At 32.6% G+C, this 13527-nt stretch overlaps 1 protein-coding gene across 2 annotated transcripts in view; it reads left to right on the forward strand.

The window, feature by feature from the left end:
• Window positions 1–13527, forward strand: part of LOC128991781 (high affinity cGMP-specific 3',5'-cyclic phosphodiesterase 9A) — a 195746-nt gene that overhangs the window by 77992 nt on the left and 104227 nt on the right. For both annotated transcript variants that reach the window (XM_054414967.1, XM_054414968.1), the window contains exon 2: window positions 1216–1244. The gene's annotated coding sequence lies outside the window, so the exon portion shown is untranslated. The remainder of the gene's footprint in view (window positions 1–1215; window positions 1245–13527) is intronic.

The raw sequence follows: 13527 nt of genomic DNA on the forward strand, positions 1-13527 counted from the left end.
AATAGGACAGGACGACGTCTGTCGGGCCAGCTAGTTAGATATAAGATTAGATTGATGTTTCTTTAATCAGCACCATATTAAAATCCAATAGCCATGAACGTCAGCTGTCCATTTTTGCACAAAAAAACTACTGACCTTTTTTATGATTAAACCTTCAAATGACTGATACATAAGCACCATAATATTTCAGCCACCCAAATAATAAAGATATGCAATTTTCCCCATAAGGAACTCTATTAATTATCTTTATATTTATTTGCAATGCTACAAACAACCATTTTTAACACTTTATTGAACACTTAACTCTCTCAATAGTACATTTATGTTAGCATAGTATTGTAGTGTATTAATTGCTATCTAAATAGCTGTCTGTCCTCATGACAATATGTGTAGACAAAGCCATGTCCAGAACTGCAAGAACCCATTGTATAACATCTGCCATTCTGAAACATATGACTAAGGCAGGATATAACCTTGAGTTGATGATTGGTTATTGCTAAAAAATCTAGATATAATGATTAACGTGGATGACAGAACCAAAGGATTGAGTGGGCGCAACAGTATTAACTTGATATAAAAGTAAATAGTTCTAGTGCACCTGTTACATTCTATGTGTTTTATAACCAGTTGAAATTGGCAGTTGAGCTCAAAAACGTGACATCAAGTTACTAGATAAACAACTAAAATTAAAACTGCCAAAAGTGTATGAGATTTATATGTTATCAATCCAAATCAGTTTTTGAGTTCAAAAATATGTGTCACCATAAGAGTCTCAGAATATGATTATCTTATGAAAATTAATAAAGTCAAAACGTTTGTGTGTTAGATGTGTGATTCAAGTTCATCAAGAGACCTTAATTAAAGCAACGTAACTTCACCGGTCACCGTTACGGTCTCTTCTTGATTAAACCGTAGTGAATAGCAATCTAGGCTAGCCACAAGCTTAGTCGGTTTTAAGATTAAAATATATAAAAGTACTTGGGAATATTATAGTCAAAAATACTTCAAAAGTTTCCATAAAAAATGAAAAACAGAATAATATATTAATTTGAATCCATCTCTAAAATAATTATATGATTTGCTGAGAATGATATGCAATTGTTTGTCAACGATATGCCATAGCAGTTTTAAGATGTTTAATTACTAACAATGAAAATGTTATAGATCTTCGAATGTGATGGAATTTTTTAGTAATTACCTTATTTTTCTTTTCAGATGAACTATCCTTGAGACAAGCACATAAGGTATGTAAAATTGGAAGAAAAGACTTCCTACATTTCACACTAAATACAGTAGGTATATTTGGTCTAATGATAAACTTCTAACCAAACAATATCACAACCTTTTGCTCATAAATACTTCTTATTTCTTTGCTTAAGTTATAATGTTCGATTAATATTGTTCAATATACAGAGTAAATGTATCTTTTAATAGAAGCGGCCATCGACTTATTTCCATAGTTTGCACGCAATTTTCTCCTTGAAAGGACACAATCCCTTTCTTCGCTCTTACAACGACCATAAGGGAATATTAAACGTGGAAGTATTATATTTTATAAATATAACAAAAGAATCACGTATTTCTAACATTTCAAAGCATGTCCTAACGTATTAGTATAATTAGTTAGTAGCATTGCTATTGAAAGTGGTTGAATAAAATTCAGAAATTTTTAATACAAATATATGTTATTGCAATTTCTTATTTTTCAGTGCATATAAAATGTTCTGGAGGGTAATTTCATAGAAATTTAAAGTTTATTCAATATATGATTATTTGTAATCACTACCTTGACTTTATTTTTTAAATTTATTTTAATCTTAATCACTATCTGACTAGGGCCTAAGTACGAAATCAGTTTTTTGAAAGTGAATAACAAATAATAAAAGGGGGAATAGTGGTTAGAGCACGGGACTTTGATTCAACAGGTCTCAGGTTCAAATCCCGCAAAATCACCAATGGATTTTATCTAAGTGATAAGGCCGCAACCCTAACCTGAAGTAATGTGAAAAACAATTCCGGGCTCGTGTCTAACGTCCTATACTATGTCAATATTAATATATTCATAGCCCAATGACAAATGGCATCTGGGTCTGGAAACGAGTGTTAGGAATCGAACCAGAGACCTTCAGATTTGAAGGCGAGCACTATAACCCCTCGGTTACCTAGACGTAATCGTAATTTAGGTACAGTAATCTTGTTAGTTTAAATTGTTATAATTATTAATTTAGCTATGCCAAAAAACAAACGAACTTCTTAAATTCAGTGTTGATCGTCAACTTCTAAACACAGTTTGTAAACCAATAAAAGATCAAACTATTGTTTTGGGTTCACGTTATAAACTTTGTAATGAGGTTTGCCTTTGGACCAACGTAAATATATAAATACCAATGTAAATAGTAGTAATTGACTATTTACACGAGTGAATTAACCTGATATGGAAACTTCAACAAACTATTTTACAAGTTATAGTCATTGGGAAGCTGAAAGGGAAATTTGGAAACTAAAAGGGAGGGAAATGCTTACAGCGAAGGGTCGTTCCCTTGTTACAATGTTGAAACACTTGATCCGAACACCCTTGTCTGCTTGATTGCTCTAAATGGATGTATAGTGAAATGACCAAATAGAGTAAAATATAGATGAATAAAAATCGTTTTAAATGTTAAATTGATTTGTTATACTGTCAATACTGTTGTTAAAGCTGTCATAAAAGGAGTTTAGAATAACATTTTCTTATGTAAGTACGTTTAGTTTTGCTGAATATTGGGCTATTTTAGTTGTAAAATCATCCAAAAGCGTATACATTCCTAATTTTGTAACATAAGTTTGATGTTAAAGCGAAGTTGTATTATCGGTGTATAAGGGTGAAATTGTCTTCTGTTAAATATGTTTTGTTTGCAGAATTTCATCTGTGTTGCCAAAAATAGTTGGTTATTTTAAAGTAGAATTACTTTAGTTATATTATAATACTCCTAAAACTTTAGACTTTCGTGCTATTTAATATCTTATAAAAGAGTGCTTAGGTAAACTGTATTACAATTGTCAATACAGTTAGTTGTTAGTATCTTTAATGTCTTTAACACCTTTGGCATAGCTTTCTTCTTTGTAATGCTAAAACCCCTGGTCTTGTTGCAATTGTTTTTGCAAACTCCATTTTTTAATTTATATCCCCATGAAAATGGTATCTGGGTCCATATTTGTGTCTGCTTAGCATAGAACCAGCTACCTTAAGATTTAAGTGCTACTCAACCAGACAACTAAAACAATTGAGGTATATTTTTGTCTCGTCCTCATTATAATTATTATATCCAAACGAATTTTAATCAAATGGTCGTCTTGATTTTGCGTAATCTTAATAAACAGTAGGTTTACTTTGCTCAAATACCAAGCTGTAAATGAAGTAGGTAAAAACAAGGTGGCAGACAAAAGGTAAACACTAAATAATTCAGAGTAGTGCCCAGACAAAAGGCCAGACTGCGCTGCAATTGTCTAACGGACATCCTTGTTAAGGGTAATCTTGTCTGGCTGAGATACAAGTAGACTTTCTGCATTAGGACCAATAATAGCAATTACTACATAGTGTACAATAAGCTACTAAATGGGTTCGTCTTAGTACGACTTGTATTGTAATGTTGTTTAGTTCAAATATAGTTAAAGAATAATTACAACTCAAAAATATAAAACTAATGACAAAATGTTTACCATCGAAGTACTGCTATTATTACTTTTCTTTTTTTTTAAGATTTTTAAAACTATTTTACTCTAGCTGTACTAACTTTTTAAAACTGTATAGGATAATTTCACTTTACAAAACCTCTTAGTTGAAATCTTACAACAAACTTCACATATTAAACTAGCAAACCAAAGTGGGTTTTTAAAAGATGTCTCCTTAGGAATAAATTGTGATCGAATTTCAATTCTTTAACTACTTACCTATTGGAAAGTACTAATTCTCAGTTCTCAAAGTACAGCCCAAGCCATCTATGTCTAAATTGTATGGATGAACGAAACAGTATTTTTTTCGAATTTTGTTGAAACCGTTATAAAAAAAACATTACTTGGAAAAGTTTAAATTCAGTTATATACATCAGTTGCTTAACATATTTTTAATATTTCTGTTCTTTAAAGTTCAGTCATACATCAATCATGAGCTATTCAATTACAGACTAACGTTTTAATTGCATGGATGGGAACGTTGGTCAGGATATAGAAGGGACAACAAGCATTAACTATTTAAACTGGTCAGTTTTAGATTATTTAACTTCTGTCCATGTTTTGCTACCATAATTGAAACCAGAAATATGGATAAATATTACGATTTTCAAAATATTTTGTCAATGATCGCCCTATAATTTGTATTCGTTGTGAAGTAGGCCTACACTGCCTTCCTAATACGTGAAGGGATGATCTTTTGTCATAATTGAGATGTTGTTATATACTAGAACTCATGCAGTCATATTGTACTTTTTTAGTTGTGATATCTTGAAGTTAGCTACTGAATTCATACAGTGCATCGCTTTGTGAGAATTACAAGATGGAGTCGAAACTGAGGCATATGGACTATCAACTTTAGGCATTATAAATGAGTGTGGTATGAGGAAAAATCTTGTCTCTATTACTGGGGGATTTCGTTTTTCTTCTGCTAGAATCGTCAATGACTATTCTCTATAAGCCCAATCGAGGATAGTTTGGCGCAATTTCGAACCATAAAAACCTTCTTAACCAACCAGAATCGAACCGGTGGCCTTCGGATTGTTAAGCGATCACTGGTACCACCCAGTTATGGAGTTTATTAAATATATATGTTCAAAGAAATATCATTCTACATTGATAAACATACTTTCGTTTAATTATATTGAACAGCTGTTCTTATATCACAAACCCCGCTCAAACTCACCATGTTACACGTGTGTTGTCTGTCCTCTATTGTGTTCAGAGTTCGTGATCGTGTTCAGAGATCCTCTATTATCCTTTGGTTTAACAAGGCTGTGCTGGCCATATCATGGCTTATATTATTTTCTTTATGTAAAATATCGGTTAACAGTGCTATTGTTAGGTTTAATTTTATGAAATGATTTTAAAAGTCTAATTACATTGTTTAAAGAACATCTTATAGGTGTAACCTGTTTTTGTTAAGTCATGTAATAATGGTTTTGTATACTCACGTAGGGAATTCCTAACATTACTAATTATGATACACATTTTCCGAACAATGTACATTATTTTTCCAAAAGTTTTACATATGAATTATATTCATGGACCAGATTTTTAGTAAATTTCCTAGTATTTTTAATTAAATTAACGTACATGGAATGTGTTTTGCTTACGGTATTTGTAATACTCTAAGGACTACGATTTAATTTATTTATCATTGTTTTTCATCCTTTAAAGCAAAGTCTTCCATCTTCTGCGTCGCTGGTTCGTTCCTATGATTGATCAGCCTTTAGTTCTAATGGTATTCGGGTCTCATCCTTCACCCGTGTCAAAACTTTATTTTTTATTCTAAACAGGAAAATTTTGAACCTAGTTATATATACTCCATGACAATCGGTTATTGATATTATGATTTCCTAGCGTCTATTTTGTACGGTATTAGTGTATGGGGATAGTAGTTGATGTGAAATAAACGTAAAATAAGATATAATAGATTTTTAGTCAAATTTAATAGCAAATTGAATTGTCAACATGTTTTTCCTTTTTTCTTTTTTTTTTTTCTGATTTTAACTCATAAATCCTGCTAATAAAGAAACCTCATCTTTGCTTTACATAAAGTACATATCCTTGTAAAATATACGGTTTCATAACACCTATTGTGTACTTATGTAGTCCTGAGTTCAATTCCTCACGACAAAATTTAAGGTAGCACAAACTATATCAGAGTTCACTCGATTGAGAAATTGTTAAACTCAAACTGTTACATTTGACATAAAATAACTACTTTATTACACAGTTTTATTAATACGCAGTTATATATGCGTGTAGAACTATATGGCTACATAGCACCTATCGACTGCCTGCCCACACCTGTCTCGTGTTTATTTTCGTGTTGCCATGCGACGGTTGGTAACCCTGGGACTGATCCTAGTTACACCTAATCATTAACTTGCTCCGGGGAAATCAAAATATAAATATCCAATCACCTTGGATTGTGACTAATTTGTAAAAATATACACAATAGACATCTAATAAACTACTTTTGTAAAGCAAAACTTACCTTAGAGTAGTATTTGTATTTTATTGTTGTGTTTAAATGTGTTGAAAGTCTTAAATTTTGTTAAGATTGATTATTTTTATTCAATTTATATATTTTTTTCAACATTTGACTCGATATAAAAAATGTTTCGGTTGTAAAACTTTTTCTAAGTTTGGTTAGTGCAGTCACGAACCCATAATACTTAACCATATATGAAACATGGTAATTTTTAAATTGTAAATTTAGTCAAAGATATTTAGTTTTACTTCTAAAAGTTATTTATATTTTTTAAGAGTGAAAACTATCTAGTGTATGAAAAAGTATGCCTACTTTTATGTAAAAAAAACGTCCTGGATCAGTTCAAAAAAATCACATTTACCTCCATATAACTGTAATAGGTTTCTTTACCCTGGAAACTAAATATAAGAGACTGATTTCGAAGTAAGAAATTATCGTCACAATAAACATACCTAAATTTATCGTGTTTTGTCAAAACTGTGCACTGTGGAAGAAATATTTTATCTGAAATGTTAAATTTTGTAGCATTTATCAAAATATTGCTATTTATATATATGCAAGTAAAATGATCCATCTATTTCATATTTATAATGTGGAGGAATGACTTTTTGGTACATAAAGAAACTAAGACTGGAAAAATTAATTAATATTAATTTGTTTGAGAAAATAGTAAAACAATATAACATTAGCAAAAAGTACATAGAAAACTGTCATTTAACATTCGTATAAACTGAACATAACCTTTAATACCCCTCTTTGTGTCTCGGATATGACTTGGAATGATGAGTTACCCTTGGGCTATTCAACTTCACTCTCTGTGTGCATTGTAGTGTTGATTTTATATTTTTTTCCAAATAAACCATAGGTTACAAATTTACTAAAATAACTATAGACCCGTCGTTTTAGTTTTCAATCCGCAAGTGTAAACGATACTGGTTTAACCCAGAAATTCATGTTTAAAGGTGTATAAACTCCTTAAAACATTAAATGTGTACTATTTTAAAGATACAGTTTTTTTTTAAGCAAAGGTTAACATTCATTTAATTTCTTCCTCCACAAGCCAATGCACATGTTTACAAATACATGGCTTTCAAAGAACTAGGTATAAAGTCAAAAAAATTATACGTGTATTTTTTTTTTATTTGAGGTCGTTTTATACTTATCACAAGATTCGACGTTGAAATCATCTTAATATGTCTAATAGTTTTACATATCTGAAAATAATAAAATAGGACTGACTACTGGAGAGTAATCGAATCATTTTTTTTTTAAGCTACAAAAGAATTAATAATATTGAAACTCTGCCCTATGCATTTTCAATAGGCTCCATCCCGGTATGTTTTCCTGCAGTTTCAGGCTAGGCATAGAAGTTTTAGGATTTTTACTGAGATAAAACCCATTGGTGATTGACGGAATTTGAACTCGGTACCTTGGGATCAAAAGGTCCTGCGTTCAACCACTTGACTAGCTCACTCCCCACTACGCATTATTACACTTTTTAACACATTTTATTCATGCAGTCTTTCTTGGAAATAATCTTTAGACATAAAAAAATTATTGCTAATAGCAATAACTGAATATTCCTGATAGCAAGCTCAGCATTGCTAATTGCAGGTTTAATGAGGTGAAGTATTTAGTTCGGAGAATAGTTTATCCTTTTGAGTGAAGCAATTAGCGGTTAATTGCTCAGCTCCGCCGTGCTTTCAGGTCCATTAATTGCTCAAATAGTTGCATATTCAAAAACCTTCTTGTTGCGAACTTTATAAGCCATTTGCTAATGTTTTGATCAAAGTGTTTTGTGTTGAATATTGCTTAAATGAGCTGCGGCTGGACTGATGGTTAGCGCTGTGTTATGTGGTAAAGGTTTAGTTTCCGATCCTGCCATTGACCTATTGTTTTTAGCTATAATGAGCTAAATCACCCTATATCAACCTTGAAGAAATTGTTAGTCCTCTTATGCATTTTTTCTATATTTGAGGACTGTTTCCACTGAAAGCGAAAGAATTAAAATCATTTAATTATCTTTGACAAGGTTTTTCCATGAAAGTCGATTTATGTTATTTTTAGTTGAATGGAATAGTCAAAAATCACGTTTTTAATAGTGCAATAAGGTAAATTAAAGGTGCACCATGAGTATCTTTACCTTTTTCATTTACAACTAAAAATCTTGATATATGAACTTTTTGTTATTAGATCTTTTGGAACTCTAGTTTATTAGGAAATTTCGAACACCAAAGGTAGCAAGCATTTCTTCCTAAATTGGCCATTTAAGTCAGTAATTTAAGTTATAAAAATTAAAATGGCTGTTATTTGAAATTATTAATTTGCACTAACCCAATTCCAATTTTATTTTATATTTAAAAATACGAATCAAGGTTCATAAAGATTTGTTAGACAATTCTACAAGAAAAATCATCTTTATATGAAAGAATCTAAGTGGCTAATATCTGGTTAACAGGGGAAAACTTTATTCTCTGTTTTTATTTTTTAGATCGTTACAACCATTTTTCGGAGTTTGTTTACTTACGAGACACTCCGTATAATTCTCATTCATGTATTACACGTAACTTTTCAATTGTTGTATAGCTTACAGTGAAGATATTTCTCACAAAGATCTGTTTAATTGAGAGGTCTATCATTTTTCTAGTTTCGTGAACATAAAATTAAAGGGGATTCCGAATATCGAATCACAGTCATGTTTACAGTATATCTAAACCCATGAAAACTTTACAACTGACAACTACATCAGCTGTAAATTTATATTGTAAATCTATTTGGTACGTGTCTTAAAAACAACACAAAACGTAACCCAACTACATATCATATCTTGGTCATGGTCCACAAATCAAAAACTAAATAAATCTAATATATAAAACTAGGTGAAACCCGTCGAAATCGACGGTTACTTTCAAGGCTTACGCTATCCATACTGCTGCGATAAATTGAGTGAAATTATTCATATTTTGAGCATTTAGCATTGTTTAAAGATTAATAAGTGTAAAAACAATAATAATATTAATTGCGTTTTTAAAATTTGGAAGTTTTGAGAAATTGGTTGTGGGGTTACTGTTAAAGCTGGAATTCCTAGAAATGGGGGATGTCAGTTAGTTGTCTCAGCCTTATTAATTACATAAAGTTGTCTTGAATTACATCAATTCTTGAACTGTTATTGGCCTCTTAATTTATATGGTCGTGCAGCTTCATTGGCAAAAAATAATGCGAATTACATAGTAATGTAGCATTTCCAAAAAGCAAAAAATAATGTAAATTGGCTGTTAGGCCTACGTAAATATTGATGCGTAAATTGTGAATCAACGTATCTTATAAAGTATGATGCGATCTATTTTGAAAGAAATATGACTTTTCCGTCATGACAGTAGCTGATTAAATAGTATTTACTCATTGTGCCATTTTTACAGCCAAAATGTCGTGTTAATAATGTTACCAAACCAGTGGGCCACGGTCCGTAATATAGGCCACAGTAAATAATTTGTCAACTTATGTACCATTTTAGGCAAGGTTTCTGTGTTTGGATGTTATTAGAAGCAGTAAGAGCACAATAAAATTCTACTGCGGATGAATTTTCTGTTGGAGAAATATAAACCGAGTTATAAATGTCACAATGCGAGTTTGAGCATTTTGTAACTATATTATATGGGTAAGTTACATAGATTTTTAGGCTGCTGCTCAGTGCACTTTAAGAATATATAGTTTAGAGATAAATTAAATAGTTTTTGTTGCCGAGTTGCGCTAGTAAACATGCACAATCCTTCTCGTTAGTCTAATAACATTCAAAGGCTCTCTAAGAGTTCAAGTTCTTATTTATATACATATCTATACATTATTATGTTTTTACTGCGCTGAATGCATCTAAGTAACCTCTCTAAAAGGTCTGCAGTATATTGCAGTTTTCCAGCTTAATGACTTTCTAAATCATGCACATATTTCTACATAAATATTGTAAAATGTTTTATCCAGTTGCTGTAAACCACTATTAATTTAACAAAATATGGACACGGCTCAAATGGGCACCGTGCTCTTTTGCGCTTGTATTATTTTGTATTGTATTACACCATCAAAGATTTTTCCAATGATTGAAAACATGTATGACAATAACCTCATGAACCCATGATGATATGTTTAGAATATTATGACAAACTATAGGGAAAAGGTGTGAAAAAGTCAGACACCAACCCGTGAATTAGATATAAGATAGTTCAATGAGAAATAATTGTCTATTGTGAAAAAAGGATATTCCACTGATTTCGTAATGGAACGTTATATTTCAACACATGACATGATACAGAAGAAACTCAATTTTAAAATCAGAAAATAACATTGCAAATACTTCTTTTGGACAATTCATTAACTCCCAATAAATGTGTGTAGTTTTAAATACAATTTTAAAATTAACAGCTGTTTTATTAAAAAGTTTTATCCACATGACCAAAATGTAAACAAATCTGTGGAGGGATCTTTAAAGGCTTCTGGGGCAGAGCCCTAAGCTAATTTAATTAGTTTTTCTTTTGATAACTCATCTACAGACCAAGATCTTTCTTTGGATACATCTAGCAAGTTTCTACGCCTAGCCATTCTCGCAAATTAGTGAAGACAAAGTTACCAATTAAATATTTAGACTCCCCCATGTTAATCTTATGGAAGAAAACCCAACTTTGATGGATGATCCTGTCCAAACTAATAAAGATATCAAAAAACGAAAAAGACTTTGCAAAACTACGGATCAGGGCAATTATTTTGACACTTTAATCATCAAAATCGGTCCAAAAATGAGGGAGGAGTTCTGTTCACAAAAATCGGCTTAGCGTATTATATATATAGATTCTCGTGTCACAGTGTTTGTCTGCAAACTCCTCCGGAACGACTTCACCGATCGTTATGAAATTTGGTGTGTAAAATCTGTAGGTATGCGAATCGGACGTAAACTATTTCCCGTTTCGAAATTCTTAAAAGGGCTCCGCCCCAGTGGCTCTGGAGTTTCCCATGTTAACCTTATCTATTATAATTAATACGCTACACGAAAGTTTGTCGGTTGAACTCCTCCGCCATTTCTTAACCGATTTTATCCATTGACGTCTCATTGGAAAGAGCGTGTCGCGTAGATTTGCAAACCGACCTTACATTTTTGAAAAAGTCCCTTGGGCTCTGCCCCAGTGGCTTTGAAAGTTCCCATGTTATCCTTATGAAGAACATAATTGTTTACATTTTGATCAGCTGTTATTTATTTTTCAATTCAATGAAACACATTGAGTACATTTATTTACTATTTGAGTTTGTGTAAACATAACCCCTAGACGGTTCGTGTTAGCATGAGTGTAGCTTAAATTTGTACATTTATCGTTGTTTTGTGTAACTATAATTAGTTTATTTGTTGTTTTTTCTTTTAAATGCCCCCGACGCGACAACGAAACATCGTGTAATCGTGATAACGAGCGCAGAACAGTGGCGCGTATGTAATAGGCTTAACCGTAGACAAAAAGAATTCTTTTTGTCTATGGCTTGACTCATCACAGTCAGCACTTGACCCTGGACAATCTCAACTTTAAGTTACAAATGCGCCCTAAAACTACCCCAAAACGAGTTTTCGTTCTCAATTGGCCCTCTATCAATAACCTGTGTTGCCTGTACAGCGAGGCATTTTGAGAAGGAGAAAACCGGCCGGAATGCTTTAGGTTAACAATAACGAAGATAAACATGGTCTGAGTTACAAACAGGTAATCTTTGAGTTGACTCTTTTAAAATATGATTGATTGTTATTCGTTTTGAAATAACTCATGTAATACTTTGCAATTGCTCGAATTCGAGCAACATGTACACTAGTGAGAAATGGAATTAATGAATCTTAACAGCTGTTTCAATTAAACAAGTTGGTTCTGTTCTATGATGTTCAATAGCATTAAAGTTACAAGGATTACCAACAGGGTGCAGCACTATTATTTCTTTTACATTTATGACAACAGCTAATTTGCAACCAAAAGGTGAGTGAGCGTAGTGAACGAACTTCAACCTTGAGGCGAGTTAGCGTAGCGAACGAGCTAACCTGAAGGCAAGTGAGCGCAGCGAACGAGCTCCAACCTAAAGGTGAGTGAGCGTAGCGAACGAGCTCCAACCCAAAGGTGAGTGAGCGTAGCGAACGAACTTCAACCTGTAGGCGAGTTAGCGTAGCGAACGAGCTCCAACCCAAAGGTGAGTGAGCGTAGCGAACGAACTTCAACCAGGACGTGATTGAGCGATGCGAACGAGATCATCTTGAAAATTAAACTTACTTTTAACTTAATTTAACTTTCTTTCCATCGGTCTGTCTTAGGGGAAACCTATAACTTAGGCGATACGAAGTTCGCCGGGTCAGCTAGTAGTACTATAGTATAAACATTTCTTGCTGTAAATAAAAGTTGTAATCCACCTCACATGTGTGAATTGAAAGGTTTGTCTGGCAAGTATTATTGTCTGACAGACAAGCCTTACCACACACCCTCAGTGTTCTGTCGGAGTGAATAAATGATGACGTGTTTGTTCTTCTCCCCTTCCGTTGCTTTACCTGTCACTTTTCTGTCCCTCTTTCTCCCCATAACTCCTGAGAAATATAGGAAAATCATTTGTGAGAAACACTAATTGGCATTAAATATGAATAGTAAGTAGCCCTCTCTTGCATGTTTGTGTTGCAGTTGTGTTTAAATTATATTAATGTAGACCCCTTTTATTTTTGGGTAAATTTTACTAGGTGAAGAAGAATGCTACCCAGATAATTATTTTGCTAATCATATGGGCGAGTAACCATCTAATGTTTTTCTTATATTTGATAGTTTCAGTAAAACTTCATTACTTGAGCTATTTCAACGTATTTTTACACAAAAAAGTTATACGTTAGGGTCTATTCTAACACCGTTACAATTTTGATCAACAGGATTTTTGTGTCTTTTATGCTCAACACCACTATAAAGTACACTTCGTGGTTAGTTCTGATCTCGTTTTGTAATGTTTAACATATTGAACGAAATTAAGGTGGCATGCATTTGACTATTAGTGGTTTGACCTTTCTGGTATAGGTTCAGAGGTAGTATTTCAGTGCCAAAACGAAGTAGTTCAAAGGCTAGAACAAGAAAGACGCGAATTGTTGAACACCGTAGCTGGTATTGGCACTTGCAGTAATCATGTATTGTCAAGCAAATCGGTGGAATACTCAGAGTAAAAGACACAGGAAAGTAGAAAACTCTTCTGCTGGTTCTGTATTTTGCCTCTGAGGACATTAAACGAAAAAGTAAATCGGTCCCGTGTTCAGGTCTTACAATGAGACCTACGGT

Source organism: Macrosteles quadrilineatus, unplaced genomic scaffold (assembly GCF_028750875.1).
Source record: "Macrosteles quadrilineatus isolate MER2022 unplaced genomic scaffold, UCM_ALF_1.0 Scaffold_4__1_contigs__length_99947679, whole genome shotgun sequence".
NCBI lineage: Eukaryota > Metazoa > Arthropoda > Insecta > Hemiptera > Cicadellidae > Macrosteles > Macrosteles quadrilineatus.